General features: G+C 44.5%; 1 protein-coding gene across 4 annotated transcripts in view; it reads right to left on the bottom strand.

Moving 5' to 3' along the window:
- The window catches only part of PARG (poly(ADP-ribose) glycohydrolase), a 124,032-nt gene that overhangs the window by 50,773 nt on the left and 60,974 nt on the right, over nucleotides 1-12,285 (bottom strand). The window lies entirely within an intron of this gene.

Raw genomic sequence — 12,285 nt, forward strand, 5'->3', positions numbered from 1 at the left:
ATGAGAGGACACACTGAGAAGACTGGAAGAGAGCACTCATCTGGAACCAGACTGGCCAGCACCCTGAAATGTGACTTCCAGCCTCTAAAGCTGTGAGAAAGGAAGTTGTGGATGTTCAGGACACCCAAGCTGACTAATACAGATCCTTTGCGTGGTAACCTCAAAAGCCTTGTCCAGGTCATCTAGTTTTCAGCAACCTGGACTTGTACTACTTAATTTGGTTTTCTTTGAAATGCTGTGGCATTGTTGCTGGTAACATATAATTCAATTTATCCTAAGGGGAGAACAGCAGGGCTTTGGAAGCCTGTGACCCGAGTAAGTCACTGAAAGATTCTGAACACAAAAGCATGCTTTTGGGCTGCAGAGCTGGCTTTCCAAAGGCATTTAAAAGACCTAGGAAGATTCAGTGGCTGCCAATGAAGAGGGTTCATCTGCCTCAAGTCATGCACTTGGACTTTTAAAACCAGAAACCCTTCAAGTCAAAGTCCACTTCAGTAAGTGCTGAAATGGGTAACATTTTTCATGATTAGAAGAGCAAGCCTTTGAAACTATGTAGGGAAGTTAATTCCATGAGAAAATCCTATTGAGCCACTCTGAAATGAATTAGAAAAAGGAAAGGAAACGCAGATTTCAAATGACCCTGTTTTCAATGATCTGAAATCTGTATTCAGAGCCAACTTCCGAAAACACAATTTATGTGAATATTTATTTTCTAAAAAAAACACTGATGTTGGATATTACCTTAACCTAATCTATAATCTAATCTATTTTTAAAAACTGTTTAAGAATGCATGTACTACAATTTTTATTCAATTAAAGAACATATGTTTTTTATTTTATTTTTAAAAGAAAACTTTTATTTAATAAATACAAATTTAGAAAGTACAACTTTTGGATTATAGCAGTTCTTCCCCCCATAACCACTCTCCCACCTGCAAACCATCCCATCTCCTACTCCCTCTCCCATCCCATTCTTCATTAAGATTCATTTTTAATTAGCTTTATACACAAGATCAACTCTATACTAAGTAAAGATTTCAACAGTTTGCACCCACACAGACAAGAGTATAAAGTACTATTTGAAGACTATTTTTACCATTAATTCTCATAGTACAACACATTAAGGACAGAGCCCCTACAGAGGGAACAAGTGCACAGTGACTCCTGTTGATGATTTAACAGCTGACACTCTTATTTATGATGTCAGTAATCACCCGAGGCTCTTGTCATGAGCTGCCAAGGCTATGGAAGCCTCTTGAGTTCACAAACTCCGTCAGTATTTAGACAGGGCCATAATCAAAGTGGAAGTTTGCTCCTCCCTTCAGAGAAAGGTACCTCCTCCTTTGATGGCCCTTTCTTTCCACCGGGATCTCACTCACGGAGATCTTTCATTTAGGTCATTTTTTGCCACAGTGTCTTGGCTTTCCACGCCTGAGATACTATCACAGGCTTTTTAGCCAGATCTGAATGCCTTCAGGGCTGATTCTGAGGCAGGAGTACTATTTAGGGCATTTATCATTCTGTGAGTCTGCTATGTATCCTGCTTCCCATGTTTGATCGTTTCCTCCTTTTTAATTCTATCAGGTATTATTAGCAGACACTGGTCTTTATGTGATCCCTTTGACACTTATTCCTATCTTTATGATCAGTTATGAACTTAAACTGATTACTTTAACTAGTAAGATGGTATTGGTACCTGACAGCTTAATGGGATTTGGAGTCCCATGGCAAGGTTTTTTTTTTTTACAGGCAGAGTGGACAGTGAGAGAGAGAGAGAGAGAGAGAAAGAGAGAGAAAGGTCTTCCTTTTGCCATTGGTTCACCCTCCAATGGCCACCGCAGCTGGTGCGCTCACGGCCGGCGCACCGCGCTGATCCGAAGGCAGGAGCCAGGTGCTTCTCTTGGTCTCCCATGGGGTGCAGGGCCCAAGCACTTGGGCCATCCTCCACTGCACTCCTGCACCACAGCAGAGAGCTGGCCTGGAAGAGGGGCAACCGGGACAGAACCCGGCGCCCCGACCGGGACTAGAACCTGGTATGTCGGCGCCGCTAGGCGGAGGATTAGCCTATTGAGCCACGGTGCCGGCCTCCCATGGCAAGTTTTTAGGTTTACCCTTAGGGGTGAGTCTGAGGGAGTATGTGCCAAACTGTACATCTCCTCCCCCTCTTATTCCCACTCTTATTTTTGACAGGGATCAATTTTCAGTTGTATTTAAATACCTAAGAGTAATTCTGTGAAGAAAAAAAAGAATTTTGTGTTAATTAATGAATTCAACCAATGGTATTAAGCAGAAAAACAAAATAATAAAAAGAATAAAATAGTAAGCTAGAACATATGTTTCTAAAGTTTTTTTTTTTAAGATTTATTTCATTTATTTGAAAGGCAGAGTAACAGAAAAAGAATGGGAGAGACAAAGAGAGAGAGAGAGAGAGATTGAGAGAGAGAGAGATCTTTCATCTGCTTGCTCATTTCCCAAAAGGCTGAGGCTGAGGCAGGGCCAGGCCTGAGCCAGCAGCCAGGAGCCAGGAGCTTCATTTGGGTTTCCAATGTGGGTGACAGAGATCCAAGCATTTGGGCCTTTCTTCACTGCTTTCCCAAGTGCATTAGCAGGGAGCCGGACTGGAAGTAGAGTAGCCAGGACACAAACTGGCACCCATATGGGATGCCAGCATTGCAGGCAGTGACTTTGCCTGCTATACCATGACACTAGCCCCTCTAAAATATTCAATATACATACTCTTAAAATCCAGCTGCCAGCTGAAAGAAAAGCTCCTTGAAGGTACAAGTTTCAGCTTAGTTTCTTCTGCAACATGTCAACCAGAATGGTTTGTTTAAATCCAATGACAGCCAATGTCAAGAAGTTGTTTGGTGGTTTAAACGCTGTTATCAGTAACTATGATTCACTCAATGAACACCAAGGGCTCTGGTGCAAAACCCCTTTCCAGGCATACCACTCAGTCGAGGGAAGCAGTCTGAGTGTACAAACCAGCACCACCTTCTTCTGGAGATAAACTGCCTATTACATAATTCAATCTAAGGGACAGAGCTCCCCTTCAACACAACTGCTGCAGAGGGAGAAGGCTGCAGTACAGACTAAGTTTCCAAAGCAAAAAAGAAACAGCATCCCCAGCTTAACGTGGTCGGCTGCTTGTACAACTGCATAAAAGTTCACCTGTTTCATAGCCTGAATGACAAATGATTAATCTAGGAACCTCGTGGGCCTACAGATTTATTACCCTAGCGATACAGACTTTCCTGGAAGATTCTATGGCTGTTATTATCACTCACTACAAATGAGCACCATGTTTTATTTAGCAGGCCCAAATCTTAAAGATAGAAAAGAAGCAGCCTCTTGGTGTATTCTGGTTAGTCACTGCTCCAAGCCCAATTTAGCACCACTGTATACCCTACCTTCCTTGTACACAGTGGGGAGTACAGACAAAGTTCAGGGAGATGAAGCAAGTTAAAAAACTTGTGACATTTCTCAGACTTGGCTGTTGTGAAGTTTTAAGTTATATGAATAGCCATCTAAATAAAATGAATTACCCTGGTGGGGAAGCATGAAAAACAGAAATACAAAGGCAAATAGCATGAACTAGTTATCAGGAGAGTGTTGCACAATCTGAGGGACAGTTTTAGGGCAGGGTGGGAAGACAAAGGCCCTGAGGATGGAGAACAAGAATGGGACAGGAGGGAGTCAGGGAATGTGGGTGGAGAGAGGCTGGACCCCAGACACGGGAGGAGGCCTCCGCCCTTAGCTATTGGCAGCCCCTAAGGTTCCTAGGGCTGAGGGCAGGCACCCTGTGCCCACAAAGCCTCTCTCAGGGTTAGTAAAGAAAGGGGGAAGCAAGTATTCAGCTCAGTGGTTAAGATGCCACCTGGGACTCCCACATGCCATAGTGACTTTCAGGTCTGCTCAGACTCCAGCTGCCTGCTAGTGCAGACCCTGGGAGGCAGCAGTGATGGCTCAAGGAATCCAGTCTCTGCCACCCACACGGGAGACCTGGACTGAGTTCCTGGCTCCTGGCTTCAGCCTGGTTTAGCCCTGGGTTCCAGTCATTGTAGGCATTTGGTTAGTAACCCATTGAATGGGAACTCTGTCTCACTGCCTTTCAAATATATACAAAAATAAAAATTTTAAAAAGAAAAAAAAAAAGAAATGAGGTTGAAGACAGAGGGAGGATCTGAGAGACACAGAGACTCAGAGTGAGACCTCATAATAACCAGGCATCATTCTATTGTTTTAAACTTCCCAATATCTTTTTTTTTTAATTTAGATTTTTCCGGTTCTGAGTAGGTATATCTGAAAGTGCATTTTCAGTCAGCAGTGCACACATAAATTTGTACATAAACTAGGCCACAATCTCTTTATACGCAGGAAAGACATTTTGGTATTTACATGAGTGATAATCACAGATACTAAAGAGAGCAAACAGAAAACACCGGTCAGGCAACCTCATTTTGTTCTAAACAAACTGTTTGTATCTTCAAGGGAAAAGTCAATCAAGGGTCAGATACCTATTAACTGATGCTTTTCTTTCCCTAGTTATAAAGAGAAACATAGTTTAATAAAATCTTTCCCGTGAATGGAATATTGATAACATTACTGGAATTGGATTCTAGACACACACACTCTCTCTCTCTCTCTCTCCCTCATGCAATTTCAAGTTAAGTATTCATCTCATTAGGATATAGTAAATCAAGCCCAAAGCACTATAACCTCTACTTTAAAACAGAAGCAAGTGATAATGCAGAACCCAGCCAGAAGTCCTGGCTGGCTCTTCCGTGAGGCACTCTGCCATATGGCCCCGGCAGCATTTTCAATCCAGGGAAGAGGCAGATGTAAAAGCCTCCTGGGCTGACCACTGCTGAGACCCACAATTTATCTCTGACCATCTAGTTTCCATGCAATCTCAGAAGCATCAATGCTAATCACATTGGAAGCCTTTATATGGATGTTTAGGCCCTGAAAGGCAAGCAGGGGAAAAGGTCAGGGGTATTTAACATAACTAAGCAGGTCTGGAAGAACACAACCATAAATAAAAAAGGAAGACTTATTCAATTTATTGACGTCAGCCTCCCACCACATACTCTTAGCATTTTTCTTATTCAATCAACTAGGTAGCCATACCTCATTTGAGATTAAGTACACTCACATCCACAACTCCCAACTGCCAGATACTATAATCACAAATAAAAGTATGCAAAAAAGGAAACATAACAACAAATGCTACATAATCAGCTTATCAAAGGGCGCATCAGAGTAGCCACTTGATCTCTCAGAAACCACATGCAAAAAGGGCAACTTCGAGCTGTTTTCCATGTCTGGAGCACCCAGAGCAAGCATTCTGCTCAAGAGACAGCGTTTAAGGCCCAGTTCTGCGGCCAAGACCCGGACTCCCCTCTCATCTCTTTAGTAGAGAAGCATCCCTATGAAGAATGTCCAGAGATGGTCAAAGTGAGTGGCCAATGGACAACAGCCAGCCAGGCCTCGTTCTTGTTGCTTAAAACACACAAGCATCTTCACAAAGTTCACAGAAAATGTGTCTAATCAAAAAACTGAATTTCAAAATTTTAGCACTAAAATGAACTTATCTTTTAATCCAATTTTCCACAAACTTTCTGAAACACCCTCATCATACCACCTCATCATGAGAGGCAACTCAGATATCCTGGCTGCTGAAGACTCGCTATCACAATGCGGAGTCTGTCATAGGCTTACCCGCTTTAATTCATCTTTAATGCACTGCTATTCAAAAAGAACATCCACCAACCAGGAGGCTCGTTAAAATCCAACAGACCAACTTAAACTTTTAACTTGGTGAAATGCTATTTACTGCAAGCTTAAATCCCTCATGGTCTCTCTGGAGTTACAAACATTCAGTTTGCTTAAGTAGATAAAGAATTATTTCTTTTCTTTCTTTTATTTGACAGGTAGAGTTATAGACAGTGAGAGAGAGAGACAGAGAGAAAGGTCTTCCTTCCGTTGGTTCACTCCCCAAATGGCCACTACAGCCAGCGCTGCGCAGATCCAAAGCCAGGACCCAGGTGCTTCCTCCTGATCTCCCACATGGGTGCAGGGCCCAAGCACTTAGGCCATCCTCCAATACCCTCCCAGGCCACAGCAGAGAGCCGGACTGCAAGAGAAGCAACTGGGACTAGACGCCAGCGCCCATATGGGATGCCTGCGCTGCAGGCGAAGGAGGATTAACCAAGTGAGCCACAGCACTGGCTCCCTCTTCTTTTTCCTTTATAAAGGATTTATTTATTTGAAAAAAGTCAGTTAGAGAGAGGGGGAGACAGAGAGATCTGAACCAATCCACTGGTTCATTCCACAAAAGGTTGCAACAGCCAGGGCTGGGCCAGGAGTCAGGAGCTTTATCTGGGTCTTACAGTTGGGTGGCAGGGACTCAAACACTTGGGCCATTTTCTGCTACTTTCCCAGGCTGTTAGCAGGGAGCTGGATAGGAAGTGGAGCAGCTGGAACATAAACTGGCCCCAATAGGATGCTGGAGTTGCACGTGGCAGCTTGACCTGCTATGCTGGTCCCAAGAATTATTTTTAAGAACAGTTCTGGGGGCCAGTGCTGTGGTTCACTTGGCTAATCCTCTGCCTGCACGCTGGCACCCCGGGTTCTAGTCCCAGTTGGGGCGCTGGATTCTGTCCTGGTTGCTCCTCTTCCAGTCCAGCTCTCTGCTGTGGCCCGGGAGGGCAGTGGATGATGGCCCAAGTGCTTGGGCCCTGCACCTGCATGGGGGACCAGGAGGAAGCACTTGGCTCCTGGCTTCGGATATGCGCAGCATGCCGGCCGTAGCGGCTATTTGGGGGATGAACCAATGGAAAAGGAAGACCTTTCGCTCTGTTTCTCTCTCTCACTGTAACTCTGCCTGTCAAAATAAATAAATAAATAAATAAATAAAAACAGTTCTAATTTCTGATTACCTAGGAGGTAGAAAGTATTAATCCAGTTCATTCAAAGGCAGGCTGTGTAGCAGCACAGGTCAGGAACACATTTCTAGAAGCAGACTGCATAACTAGTTGCTCCCTGTGCAAACTAGGCCAAATAATCTATCCTCTTAAAATCTCCATCTGAGAATGGGAATAACAATACCTCATCAGTAGCTAATTTATACAGTTGATGTGAAGATTAAATATACAGTAATTCGAGGCAGGCATTTGGTACAGTGATTAAGAAGCTGTCTGGGACACCGGCATCCTATATCAGTGTCTGTGTTCAAATCACAGCTCCACTTCTGAATTCAGCTCCTGGTAACGTACATCCTGGGAGGCAGCAGGTGCTTTGGTCCCCGCACTGTACTTGGGGGAACCAGACTGAGTTCCAGGCTCCTGGCGTTGGCCTGGCCCAGCCCTGGCTGTTGTGTGTCCTGAGGGAGTAAACCAGTAGATGGAAGATTTCTGTCCATCCATCTGTGTCTATTTTTGCTTTCAAATAAAAATAAACAAATGAAAAAAATTAATTTAGTAGTGACTGGCACATGGCAAGTGATTAATAAATATTGGCTACTGTTATTAAGAGACATTCTCACATGTCAAAAAAAAATTGCAGGGGCTGGTGTTGTTAAGCTGCCATCTGCTATACCTGAACCCCATGGGATGCCTGGTTCAAATCCCAGCAACTCCATTTCTCATCCAGCTTCCTTCTAATGCACTTAGAAGGCAGCAAATGACGCCACAAGTGCTTGGGTTCCTGCCACCTGCAAGGGGTAGCCAGATAGTTCTTGGCTCCTGGCTTCAGCCTGGCTCAGACCCAGCTGTTGCTGGCATTTGGGGATTTTAGCAGAGAATGGAAGATCTTTGTTTCTTCCCTCCTCTCTCTGTCACTCTGTCAAATATATAAGTAAATCTATATAAAAAACTCTCTTTTTCATATAATGCTAAGTAAGTGGAGATAGTTGAGTTAAAATAAGGTACAGAATATTTAACCCCCCAAAAAGTTGTGTATTTTTCTAATCCATATACTCTGTTAGGAAAAATGGCCCAAGGTTGTTTCCAATCAAGCCTAAAAAGGAAAAAAAAGATAAGCCTGCTATTGCCCAGAGTTCCTGTATCACAAGTGTAACTAAAAAACCATATGTTAATAAAAACCATATGTTAATAAAAATTCTGGGAACTGGTGACAGGAAATCAGAAGTCAGCAAAACAAAAGCTTCCTGAAACTTCTTGCCTTTTGCCCACCAGCCATCCCGGATCTGTGGCTCTTTCCTGTTAAGAAAAGACGGCTACTGGCCAGCACTGCGGGCTCCCAGCTCTCAGGGCACTTGTAGACTGTTATTTCTAGAACAGCCAGGGTTGGACCAAGTCAAAGTCAGGAGCCTGGAACTCCATCCAGTCTCCCACACACCCAAAGCACTTGAGCCATCATCTGCTACCTCCCAGGATGTGTTCATCAGCAGAAAGTTGCATCAGAAGCAGAGCAGCTGGGACTCAAACTGGCATTTTGATATGGAATGCAGGTGTCTTAGGCAGCGGTTTAACTCACTGCATGACAACGTCTGCCCCAAATACTGAATTCCTTTAAATAAATTAAAAGAGAGAGAGAGAGAGATTTGAAAGGCAGAGGGACAGACACACACACACCTTCCATTCACGGGTTGACTTCCCAAATGGGCACACTGGCCAAGGCAGGGCCAGGCTGAAGCTAGGAGCCCAGAACTCCATCTGGGTCTCCCACATGAATGGCAGTGGCCTGAATACTTGGGACCATCATCTGCTGCCTTTCTAGGCACATTAGCAGGGAGCTGAAGCAGAGTAGCCAGGGTTTGAAAGATGTCACAAGCAACAGTTTAACCTGCTGTAGCTCAACACTAGCCCTTCCAAAACTGATTTTTTTTTTTTTAAGATTTATTTGAAAGTCAGAATTAGAGAGAAGAGACAGAGGGAGAGAGAAAGCAAGAGATCTTCCATCCACTAGTTCACTCCCTAAATGGCCAAAATAGCTAGAGCTGGGCCAGCCTGAAGTCAGAAGCCAAGAGCTTTATCTGTCTCCTATGTGGGTGCAGGGACCCAAGGACTTGGGCCATCTTCCACTGCTTTTCCAGGTGTACCACCAGAGAGTGGAGCAGCTGGAACTCGAACCAGGGTCCATATGGGATACCAGGGCTGCAGGATGCGGATTTACCTGCTATGCCACAATGTCACCCCTCACCCCCCGCCAGTACTGGATTCTTAATGTATAAAACCAAATGTCTGGAATTTGCTTTCCAATATTCTGGCTGGGGACGGCGCCAAGGTGCAGTGTTCCAAATTAGCGTGCTTGATTGAGTCCCAGCTGCTCTGCTTCCAATTCAGTTCCCTGCTAACACACCTGGAGAAGCAGTGGAAGGTGGCCAAGTACTTGGGCCCCTGCCACCTATGTGGGCGACAGGGATGGAGTTGGGCTTCTGGCTTCAGTTTGGCCTAGTCCTGGCCATTGGGGCCATTTAGGGAGTGAACCAGCAAATAGAAGTTCTCTGTCTGTCCCTCACTCTCTCTGTCATTTTGCCTTTCAAGGAACTAAAATGAATCTTTCCAATCTGGCTCTCTGCTATGGCCTGGGAAAGCAGTGGGAGATGGCCCAAGTGCTTGGGCCCCTGCACCCACGTGGGAGACGGGAGGAAGCTCCTGGCTCTGGGTGGGCCCAGCTCACTGCTGTTGGATGGCCTACCAGGCACGGCCCAGTGTGATCTCACCCCTGCAGCCTCGCATTTCTCCAGGGTCCTTCTCACTGTGTGCTGCAGCCACACTGGTGTTCTCTCAGCCCCTGGATATGTCGGGGGCTTCTCACTGCAGTGCTTCTGCATATGCCATGCCTCCTGCCAAGGACACAATCAGCTCTCTTTTCCTCCTTGGCCAAAACTCCTACTCACTTGTTTTATTTTTTAGAGATTTATTTATTTGAGAGGTGTAGTGAGGGAGAGAGGGAGAGAGAGAAAACCATCTGCTGGTTCACTCTCCAAATGGCCACAATGGCAGAGCTGGGCAGATCTAAAGCACTTGGGCCATCTTCTACTGCTTTCCCAGGCCATTAGCAGAGAGCTGGATCAGAAGTGAGAACTATAAATCCACTTCTCCAATTCTGCACATATAGAGTAAGGTACACTAGAAAAAAATGGCATTCTGGCAGAAATGAGCACACTTGCCAGCCAGATCTTGGTCTCTAACTAAAAGAAACCAAGGCAAGACTGGGGAATGAAAATATAAGAGCAGCTGAGAATGTGTTGTAATTCCAGAAAGGAAGAAAAGCCCCTCCAAAATACAGGGGCTTGTCAAAGGCACACAGGAGCCAGACCAAAGGAGCCCTGCTGGTCAAAGCTAGAACATTCTGAGCAGCAAAATAATTACAGTATTAAATGTTAACTCGCACAGTAAAGACCCATGAGTCCATTCTGATATTAGAAAAATCAGAGAAGGGAAAGCTCCTCCTTAAAACAGAATTAAATAGAATTCTAATTAATAAATGGAGAAGAGGGAAAAAGAAAAATCAATACTCGTGGCGAGGCAGGCCAAAGTCAGGAGCCCGGGACTCAGTCTGGGTCTCCCACTTGGCTAGCATGGTCCTAAGCGTCTGAGGCATCATCTGCTGCCTCCCAGATGTGCTCTAGCAGGAAGTTGGAAGCAGAAGTGGAGCTGGGACTCGAACCCAGGCACTCGGGACGTAGGCTTCTTAACCACATGCCAATGGCAGCCTCTACTTAGTGTTTTATCTCCCCTAAGATATGCATTAATCCCAATGAGAAAGACAGTAACATTAAAGTCTGAAGACCCAACAGAAAATACATCAGCCAGGAATCAGCCCACTGGCAGGACACACCAAAGCCCAGGATCATGTCTGTGGTATTTCTGCCAAAAACGCATGACCTATTCCAACCATGAAAATACATCTGGCAAACCCAAATTGAGAATATTCTACAAAAAAACTGATGAGTAATCTTCAAAACAGTCAAGTCATGTAAGGAAAGAAAAAAAAAAGTTTTGGTTTTTTAAATAAATAACATTAACAAAGGCAAATAAAGGGCAGGGGCCTGGCAGAGCAGTTGAGATACTGGCTGGGATGCCTGCATCCTGTAGTGGAGGTCCTGGGTTCACGGCACTGGCCTTCACTCCCAGATCCAGTTTCCTGCTAATGTGTACCTAGGGAGGCAGCAGGGGATGCCGCAAGGACTTGGATCCCTGCCACACACACGGGAGACTTGGACTGAGTTCTTGGCTCCTGGCTTTGGCCTGTTCCAGCTCTCACAAGTCAATTAATTGGTTACTTTAAAAAAAGAAAAAAGCAAATAAATGGTTTTACCACACCACTTCACTTTGAAGACAAAAACAGTATGGCAAATAATATGCTTTTTGTTTGTTTGCTATGTGACTCCATCTCCTGTTCTGCACGCCATTCTCACTGACCCACCTGCAGGGGCAGGAGAGCACGGAGGGGAGAAGTGGAGCACGGGATTACACACAACATACTAGGAAAGAGGAGCACTTATTCTAACAATCTTCTGAAGATTTGGCTCCTGACATTCGGCCAGAAAATTCACATTCTACTCAGGGATTTCAGAAAGATCATTCTCCAATGAAGAAAAAAGTAAACAGAGGTCAAAGATAAGGGAGTAGGGAGTGGAACAGAGGGGAAAAATGACATTCATTTGCCAAGGAGATTTCTTGACAAGACTTTTGTTTGTATAGATGACAGAGAGAGTATTCATTTGGGAAAAGGGCTGAAATATACAACCTCAACACTTTCACAATGTGTTAATTTCATCAAATAATCCGAGCATCCCTTTATCTTCCTTTCAAAAACAAAACGCTACACTGATAAATTAATCATGTCTTCAAAAAGTCAAAGTCACTTTTCACGTTTTATCTTAAGTATATTTTTCAAGATTCATAAGACAACCCCACTCCAGCTTTATTTCAGCGTATGAGGAATATTAGGGAGTACCAGATGTTCTTGCAAACGAAACCAAGGAGGCCGTGGAAGCCAGAGCCCCCTTGGGCAGGAGGACTAGCTGAGAGGATGGACAGGACCTGGGCGCCACAGTAGGACAGACCTGAGACAAAGCCTCAGCTCTCTAACTTACTGGCTCTCACGTCCCAAGCAGGTTCTTCAACATCTATGAACTCTAACTACCTTGCCTGCAAAATATTAAAAACAACACTTAACTCACAATACTGCAAAGATTAAATGGGAAAATTGTACATAAACCGCTTGGTTCATGGCAAATCACTCAAAAAAAAATCAGTTCCTTGCACCCTTCTCTATTTCCACTGTTAAAAAGGTGTTCTCTGAAAACAT

The sequence above is a fragment of the Oryctolagus cuniculus genome, chromosome 15 (genome assembly GCF_051225735.1).
Source record: "Oryctolagus cuniculus isolate XC-2025 breed Fujian yellow rabbit chromosome 15, ASM5122573v1, whole genome shotgun sequence".
Taxonomy (NCBI): Eukaryota; Metazoa; Chordata; class Mammalia; order Lagomorpha; family Leporidae; genus Oryctolagus; species Oryctolagus cuniculus.